Source organism: Cupressus sempervirens, chromosome 10, assembly GCF_028749045.1.
Source record: "Cupressus sempervirens isolate cs-2001-9-10 chromosome 10, ASM2874904v1, whole genome shotgun sequence".
In the NCBI taxonomy this organism is placed as follows: domain Eukaryota; kingdom Viridiplantae; phylum Streptophyta; class Pinopsida; order Cupressales; family Cupressaceae; genus Cupressus; species Cupressus sempervirens.
The window spans coordinates 942,754,644-942,764,586 of record NC_143127.1 but is presented as its reverse complement, the minus strand read 5'-3'; the positions used below and the strand labels follow the sequence as shown (position 1 = coordinate 942,764,586).

The 9,943-nt window shown below is 38.4% G+C and overlaps 1 protein-coding gene across 3 annotated transcripts in view; it reads left to right on the top strand.

Annotated features, from left to right (window-relative positions):
* Positions 1–1,752: 1,752 nt before the first annotated feature.
* LOC149537074 (PLAC8 family protein) overlaps positions 1,753–9,943 on the top strand; it is a 183,655-nt gene continuing 175,464 nt past the window's right edge. For 2 of the 3 annotated variants that reach the window (XM_089807020.1, XM_089807021.1), the window contains exon 1: positions 1,753–1,945. The gene's annotated coding sequence lies outside the window, so the exon portion shown is untranslated. The remainder of the gene's footprint in view (positions 1,946–9,943) is intronic. The other variant, XM_089807022.1, reaches the window with a different exon arrangement.

Genomic DNA, 9,943 nt, shown 5'->3' with positions numbered 1-9,943 from the left:
ATAGACAAAGCAACTTATTCAACTTCCACAAACAATTATGTTTCTATTAATCCCTTTGTGTTTTCCTACAAATGCACATTACTAGTTTGATTTTTTATTTTGCCCTCTTTGACTTTGAGTCTTGAATCCACATCTAATCAAAAGTTTGCTTTGATTAATATTTGTAAAGAAATTATATTCTATAAATAAATATTACAAATATAATTATTAAGCTAAGGGGCTTCTTACAATGAAACCAAACTTGGTTGTAAATATTTTACTTTGTTGAATAAATTTGATGACCATCCTCATGTCTTAAGAATCAAGTGGACATTTAGTTAAGCCAAGGGGCTTCTTACAAAGACAACAAAATTTGTTGTAAACATTTGAATAAATTAGATGACCATTCCAATGTCTTAAGAACTAGTTGGCATTTAACTTTGTATTCCACTAGTTACCCTTTTTGACTTACACATCCAAAATGTTCACTACTTCAAATGACATATAATAATTTGTTATTTACTAATGTAACATCGATATTTTGTCTTTTTATTTCTAATCAATGTTAGATATAGAGTGATAATATATATATATATATATATATATATATATATATATATATATATATATATATATATATATATATATATATATATATATATATATATGAATGGAAGAAATACTTTTAAAAGTTTAGGGGGCTCAAGATCAAAATTTTCGTAGTATCTAGTTTTGACTACAAAAAATAAAAACACGTTACTAGTCACAATTACTATATACTTTTTATTTTTTTCTTCTGAAACACTAGCTCCATTAAGAAATTTCAATTATATCTTTTTTTGTTTTATGAAAACATTGATTAGGACAACTTTGAATTCACCATCGATACATTTGTCATTTAATACACACAATTTTGTATGATAATTTATTTATATTTATAAATCTTAGATATTTTGAAATTTAATATCTCTAAACTTATTTTACATGAATTTAAATTTAAAAATATAAATATTCAATTAATTCACCATCAATATATTAATATATAATACTTACTATTTGTTCACGCTTTCCTAGACCGACGACTCTTTTTTAAAGATAAAATATAGCCTAAATGCCCATGAGTATAGAAACATATATGGATAAATGGATAAAAATAACATAGATACGCGCCACTCCTCTAGCGGCCACTTGCACACCCCACGTTCCCAGGCTTCCTGCGACTACTCTCCCAGTGGTGGTGATGGCGGATGGAGGTGCCACTCAGCGTCCCCACCTCGTGGTGGTTTTGGTTGGTCCCCGGCTCCTCCTCCTAGTTCTCATCATGCGCATTCTAGGAAGTGGCCTTACCTGGACCTGGTGATCTCTCCTCTGCGACCAGAGGTTAAAGATGCGGAGGCTGCCACTGTTACTGTCGCTGTTGAAGATCGCTGGACTGTTCCCAGCCCGCGCCCCAATCCTAAAGATGATTGGGGTTTTCACAACAAAGATGATCCACCACCCTCAGCTAGCACTGCTTTGGCCACCTGAAGTTGCCTTATATTGTTTTTTTTTGATGAATAGTATCTGTTTCGGCTGTGACCGTATTTTTAGTTTGACTTCGACTATGTGAACTCACTTGCGGGGTGATTTTGTATCCCCCGGCCCTTTTTTTGTGGATTGTAATCTGAGTATATTTTATTAATAGAAAATGACACTATTCATCGCAAGAAAAAAAAAAAAAAAAAAAAAAAACTCCGATAGATAGTCAGTTGAATAAATATTATAAAAAATAGCATGGATTAGACCAACCAGGTATCAAATAAAGCTCTGAAAACATCGACAGTATTTGTCATCTGGACATAAAAATAGGGAAGGAAACAAATATCCTCGGTTCCGGTAATCGGAATTTTCATTATAATTTTCCTTTTTATTTATTTGCGGAAACTTCAGTTCCTGTCAGATTTATCTGCTTCTCCGCGATTTGAGGGTAACCAACTTTGATCCTGCTTTGCTTTCGTTATATAAGACGTAATATAGTTAAAACACTTAAAGCTAACCGTAATGTGGCTGCTCTCTTGTTTTTGGTTTTTGCTGGGAAGGGTTTCAGTTTCATTATTTTCTTTTTATGGCTTTCACACGTTTTGATGCAAATTTTAATTATATTATTTCACAAGAAATGAATAAAATTGATAAGATAATAAATATGTTCTAAAATATCTGCCTCAAGAAATGTTCATACAATACCTCCATTTTTGTAGCACGAAATTCTAGGGAAACTGTTTTTTATGAAGATGTCCGACACCAGATGTTGGATTAAATTAGCAAATGCATTTATTCACGACTATTGCAGGTTTTTATTAGTAACTTTGTCTCTACAAATGATGGTTCAATGGGCCCTCTATTGTGGTGGTAAATAAGGGTAGGTCACAAAAGTTTTTATTAAAGCTGGATTGCATTTTATATATGCAGTACCACAAAATTGCAATATATTCGTTTGCTGAAGTTCTGCGCCTATTAATTGCTGCTGGGAGATTTCGACCTTGATCTCAATATAAGGAATGCAGCAGCTTCCTCAGTTTTACAACCATTTTCTTTTTAATATAAAATTCTTTTGCGCTTAAATCCCATGATTTTCCAACATTGCTTTTAGTTAAGAAATGCTTATTATGATATTTTAGGACTCAACTATGCAGTTTTTTTGAGTCAAACTTATTGACCCATGTTTCACTAGTAGTGGTTTACTGGTGAAGCACTGAGATTCCCCATAGGTCACCCATTCTAGTGCTACTCCAACTCGAGTGCGCTTAATTGTGGAGTTTCCTCTATGGTTAAACCCACTCTTCTTGCAACCCCATTTGCAAAACCTTCAGCAAGTGTTGTGCCTTATGAGCCGTTCATGAGAAAGCCCCTTAAGCTCATCAATTGATAAGTAGGAGATATTTTCTAGAGAAAGCCAAATTATGATATTGATATTAGTATTCAATTGTATGGTTTTTTTGAGTCGAACTCATTTACCCATTGATGCAGGAGCATCTTGGGTTCGGAGCTATCTTGCGTCACCCAAAATATTTTATGTTTGTTTGTTAAGTTTGTCAATTTATTCCAGTTTGTTGATTGTTTCAGCAATCCTTGTTTTGTTTGAATCAAGACTTGCGATGTTCAAAGTATGATCTAGACCTAGTTTGGTTCCTATTCCTAGATTCATAGCTCGCTTGGATTTTTGTTGCTCGAGTTGTGATTCATTCTCTCTTGGGTAGTGTGTTCTTGCCAGTTTTATGATCATTGATGGATTTTTGATCATGCAAGGGAAATCTATGGTCGTGGAACTTCGGTGGGGCATTCAGCTATGTTCTTGGTTCATATGAGGACTGAAATTTGGAACAACAAGCTTTTAAATGTGTTTTTCACTTGTTCCTTATGATTTGGGATCGAGCCTATTTTTTATTATGCGTTTCCCGTTCTTGGGATATTTGCATATTGCGATGCCTATATATTGTAATCTAATGTATCTTAAAGGGTATTACTCCCTCAACACAAATTTTAGTTCTCTAGAATTGGATCTAAGGTCCGTGACCGAAGATATTAAGCAATTAGGCATATGAGCCTAACATATAAGAAAACCAATTGTTGAAACTTTGTAAATTTGCCTTTCTATGAATGAATGCATATCTCACTTGGTTTTCTACAAATACTTGTTGTTTCTGTTGTGTTTACTTTTGTTGCAAGATTGGATTGATCTCTTTGAGGTCTCTTCAACTAGGCATTGTGTCAAGTGGTATCAGAGCTGATGACGGGCCAGCACCACCCGTACCGACTCACAACCAAAAATGCAACAATATGGAGATAGAGAGATGACAAAAATGCTTCATAAAAGCATCCATTAATACTTGAAATTCATTACAATATCCTCCAAATGAAAAGACTTCAAATTCTTACAATATAAGAGATATTTGCTTACTCAGAGCTTCTACTTCCCCAAACTTCTACTTCTCAAGCTTCCTTAAGAGAGATTATTTTCGAAGAGCTTCTACTTGAAGAGCTTACACTTGAAAAGCTTCTATTTCTCCAACTTCTGGTCGGCAAATAATTTTCTCTTCATCCGCTTGCTCTTCCACTAGATCATCTTCCTTTTCCACATCCAAGGAATTATCAACATCTCTTTTCTGGTGACATGCTCTTCGTTTCCGCAATTCAGCTTCTAATTCATTCACTTGCTTCTGCAAATCAACTAGCAATGATTGTTGATTTCTTGCTCTAAATTTCTCAAGTCGAGGAATCCTCAGAATCCATCCAATCACAAAAGTCATCTTCTTCTTTCTCTTCTCCATAATCAAGTCTTCAGAAGACAAATCTCATCCAACACAAGAACCTTGTGCAAACTGCCTCACAGTCGGCGATCTGACTACACAATGAAAAACTTCTTGACAAACTTCACCCAACTCAAGGTCCTGGTGCAAACTGCCTCACGTTCGGCGATCTGTCCGCATGCTTAGGAATTCCAGCTCTGATACCACTTGATGGGGACACGACCCAAGAACAGAATGGAACCAACAGAAAGGGAAAATTATATTAACTGAGAAAATAAGCTAGTACAAACAGTGCAAAGAAAATAAACTTCAAAACATACCCTAAGGGCTTACAATAGCATAAATCTGGAGATAATTTCTCCTTTTAGTACCTCCTCTCAAACTCCACTCCAAATTGCCTTTTACAATGCCAAAAATCTCCTTAAATAAACCCCGGAGGGTTAAGGACTAGGAGTACATTCTAGAAAGTGCTAGTAGGCATCCACCGACCAAATAGAAGGTTCCGGAAGTTGCGTTAGAAGTCCGTGCAAATCTAGAAGAATCCAGAAACGGTAATCGAACTTCCGGGAGGCATAACTTTTGAACCGTAGCTCCGATTGATGAACCGTTTACATTTTCGGAAAGCTCTCAAAGCACTCTATAGCCCTATGGACAAGCTTTGCTCGTCCCCCATTTTTCAACCCTTTTCGAGGTCATTTAATGCCCCAAACTTGACTTTGAAGCATTCTTAGGAGGTCTCCAAAACTCGAAAAACTGCAATAAATTTCAAACCGTGGGGCCTATTGACCTGATTCTTTTTCTGGAATGCTCTAAATCATGATTACATTCATCTGGCCAATTCACACATCCTAGTTTACCGAAATGATGGCCCAAATACATGCTCCTATTTTTTCGAGATTTTCAAACGCACTGATAGTTGAACTGTGAGAGTTGGAACCTTTATTTGACCCAAATGGATATCCAAAAATGTAAAGACATGAAACAAAAACTAAGTCTAAGTGCATTTTTTTTTTGGGTGAGACAGGATTGCCCTTATACCTCTAGATGCTCCTGCATCAAGAGCTTAGGTTGTGTTCCTTGTGAACTTGTGTTGCAAATCCAAAGTTGCAAAATCAATTGACTTTTGTTGTAGGGTGGTAGAATTGAGACTTGACCTACAATTGTAGAGGTTGCAAAGATGGTTCGAGGAAGGAGAGATGTGGATCCCATAGCAATGGAGATTAGGAAAAATATTGGCTAGATTTGTAGTAGAGACTATACAAAGAAGAGGAAGACCTATTGAAGATGTGATGAGGAAATTGAGGAAGACCTATTGAAGATGTGAGTGATGAGGAAATTGTGGAAGTTGTTGTAGGAAATGCTGAACCTGTACTTGAACAAGGAGATGAAAGATTTGTAAGAGCCCTGACTAGAGTTAATGCAAGACCACATTTCAATTTATTGGATTGTAATGGTAAGCTAGATTTAGATGAATTGCTTCATTGGATTACTGAGATGAAAAATTATTTTGAATATGAAAGTACAAATACATATAAGAGGGTGGAAGTTTGTAGTACCAAGTTAAAAGGACATGCATCATCAACCAAAATTATTCTTTGTTTAGTTTGCAAGTTTTGCCAATTTATTTCAGTTTGTTGATTGTTTCAGCGATCCTTGTTTTGTTTGAGTCAACACTTGTGATGTTCGAAGTATGATCTGGATTGAGTTTGGTTCCTAATCCTAGTTTTGCAGCTTGCTTGTATCCTTGTTGCTCGCGTTGTGATTCGTTCTCTCTCAAATACTCTGTTTTTGCTAGTTTCATGACCCTTGGTGGATTTCGATTTCACGACGGATTTCTACAATTGTGGATCTTCGGTGGCACATTTAGTTATGTTCTTTGATCATGTGAGGACCTTTATCTGTAACCGCAAGCTTTCAAAAGTGTTTTGTCACTCATTCCTTATGATTTGGGATCAAACCTATTTGTTGTTATGTGTTTCTATTCTCGGGAAATATTTTGGATCTTGAGGCCAACCTGTGGTCGTGATGTCTATTTATTGTAATGTAATGCATCTTAAGGGGTATTAGTTCCTCAATAAGAATTTTAGCTCTCTAGAATTGGATCTAAGGTCTTTGATTGAATGTAAGCAAGAGGGCATAAAAAGGTCGACATGTAAGAAGGTCAATTTTGGAACCTTCGTATATCTGATTTTCTGGGAATGAACGTTGATCTTGCTTGGTTCTCTCCAAAAGCTTGTTTCCGTTGTGTGCGCGCTAGCTACACAATTAGGCCGATTTGTTTGAGGTCTCTCCAACTGGGGACTGCATCAAATGGTTTCAGAGCTAAGGTTGTGTTCCTTGTGAACTTGTGTTGCGAATCCCAAGTTGCGAAGCCTCAATTAAGTTCAGTTGTAGGGTGGTAGAGTTGAGGCCTAACCGACAATTGTAGAGGGTTGTAAGGATGGATCGTGGAAGGAGAGATGTGGATCCAACAGTGATGTATATGTTGAAGCAAATTTCGACTAGACTTGAAGCAATAGAGACTGCCCAAAGAAGAGGAAGACCTATTGAAGGCGCGAATGATGAGGAAATTGAGGAAGTTGTTACAGGAAATGCTGAACTTGTACTTGAACAAGGAGATGATAGATTTCTAATAGTCCTGACTAGAGTTAATGCAAGACTAATGCAGCGCAAGGCAAGAGAATCCCCAAAGGAGATGTCTTAGCCCCCAGCTATACAACCATGCAACGGAAACATCACAATAATATTCATAAAATATAACTGATTACATGCAATGCGCTAGGCTGTAAGGCCTTCCTAGTTACAGCCAAATACAAAGCAAGTAATAGCAGTTCTACAAGATCTCTCAAGATCCAATCCAAACCCTAGCTAGCCCAGATCCACACTCTAGTAGAAACCTCCAAGGAAGATCTCAACTTGTGCTCACAAGCCCACCAAGCAATCTCCTTGTTTTCCAAGCTGCAACTACTAGCTCTTCTCCAAATTTGCTCTTCAAGCTCCTCCTCTTTTCCACGATGGATGAATAATGACTAAAGACTTCCCTCGAACCCCTACTTATACCAATCTAAGCCACAAGTTGGCCCATAACACAAATTATATACAAATACATAAATTAAATGCTAGAAGTCGGCCAACAACAACAATTAAATGCCCAACATCGATGTTTGAGTAAAATTGCAATATCTCCTAGCTCCGAATGAATTAGAACTCGCTCTTCGAACCATAGGTAGAAATCTAGGCCTTCTTCAATTCCTGAAATTTTCATCCTCTACCTCATTGTGGAAAATTACTTACACGGCCTGCAACAGGCACCAAATTCCTAAGCAAGGCTGAGCTCCTCCCAAACCATGCCGAGTAACCAAAGACCATACCGAGCTCCATAGAACATGTTGAGCTCCCAGACCATGTCGAGCTCCCAGACCATGTTGAGCTCCAAAGACCATGCCAAGCTCCTAGAGCATGCCAAGCACCAATCCTTCTTCGAACAAGTACCAGTCCATGCACCCTCCAAAGCAACTACCGAGCCTCCTCCCATGAACTCCAAAGTAGTCACCAAGAAAACCCAAGATGCTCTTGCATCAGACTCCCTAGGTAAATAGAAAAGTGTGTTCCACACTTTGATGCCCAAAGAAAGATCAACAACCAACTTCATCTTTACCAAAGGCTTCCACTCCAACAGGGACAAGAAAACCAATCTGTACATCATCCACATCTGCATCATGCTATCAAACACCAGAATCCCAACCATCCAATCAGCATGCTCACTCCCAAGAACAAACTAAACATAATGCTTCATCAACAAATCCTTATCCACATCAACAACTAGTGAATTCACACTAGCAGCAACCAACTCCACATCAGTAGCAATATGAAGATCTCCATCAACACATGCCAAACTCACAACCCCAACAATCTCATTGCTCACAACAAGATGCTCTGCAATATGTAACTCACCACCAACAGCAACTAGATCATCCATGACCAAGCGCTCTGCAATTTCCATGTCAGACCCGACCAACTGATCATGAAAACCAATCTCTGTCCTAGCATCAACAAGGTTAGGAATATCTTCAGCAACAACCTCCAGCTGCTCTGCAAGTTTTGTATCAGACTCCACAAACTGATCAACAAAACCAACCTCAAATACGTCAACCTTGGTATGCCATCTTCTCTCGTGAACAAGTCTCTTAATTGACCAAACAACTCTCTTCCGGATCGGTAGACTCTAGCTCCACAAACATCTACAGAATGCCTTCCTCGTCCTGTCCTTATCTCGATCATCCAAACTAGTTTCAAATTGAGCAACCACCTTCTTAGTTCGATCAGCCAAACTAGCTTCAAGCCGAGTAGACATCTTAGCAAACCTTCTCTCCACCACATCACGAAGATTCACAATCATCTTAGGGTCCAATCCTCTCAGAACCATCTTCCAAGATCTTCGTAAACCCTCTGCAACAAATCCTTCCCACGCTCCTTGTGACAATCTTGAATTGTTTGCAAGTCAGATCGTAACCTGCCACCTCGTATGAACAATTAGGAACCAAATCACAAGTGCAAGACCACGGATCTGCAATCCAAAAAAACTCTCTATGATCATGCCTCACAAGATTAGTCTTCCATCTTTGCATCCATTGATCCATTTGTAAGCCCTCTGCAATTGCAAGTTAGAACCACAATCTGCCACCTCACAACCAAGAGATCTAGGACTCTAGAAAGAAAATAATACACCACCAGATCAAGATCTTCTCAGATCTACTTCTCCAACTCAAGTCCTGGTGCAAACTGCCACAACTTTGGCGATCTGTCTACACGCTTAGGAACAACCTTCGCTCTGATACCACCTGACGCAGCGCAAGGCAAGAGAATCCCCAAAGGAGATGTCCTAGCCCCCAACTATACAACCATGCAACGGAAACACAACAACAAGAATGCAAGATCTGATACCGAATCATAATAATATTCATAAAATATAATTGATTACATGCAATGTGCCAGGCTGTAAGGCCTTCCTGCTTATGGCCTAATACAAAGCAAGTAATAGCAGTTTTATAAGATCCCTCAAGATCCAATCCAAACCCTAGCTAGCCCAGATCCACACTCTGGTAGAAACCCCCAAGTAAGATCTCAACTTGTGCTCACAAGCCCACCAAGCAATCTCTTTGTTTTCCAAGCCGCAGCTACTAGCTCTTCTCCAAATTCCCTCATCAAGCTCCTCCTCTTTTCCACGATGGATGAATAATGACCAAAGACGTCCCCCCAACCCCTACTTATACCAATCTAAACCACAAGTTGGCCCAGAACACAAATTATATACAAATACATTAATTAAATGCCACAAGTCGGCCAACAACAACAATTAAATGCCCAAAATCGATGTCTGAGTAAAATTGCGATATCTCCTAGCTCTGAATGAATTAGAAGTCGCGCTTTGAACCATAGGTAGAAATCTAGGCCCTCTTCAATTCTTGAAATTTTCATCCTCTAACTCATTGTGGAAAATTACTTACACGGCCTGCAACGGGCACCAAATTCCTAAGCAAGGTTGAGCTCCTCCCAGACCAAGCCGAGCAACCAAAGACCATATCGAGCTCCATAGAACATGCCGAGTTCCAAAGACCATGCCGAGCTCCTAGAGCATGCCAAGCACCAATCCTTCTTCGAACAAGTACCAGTCCATG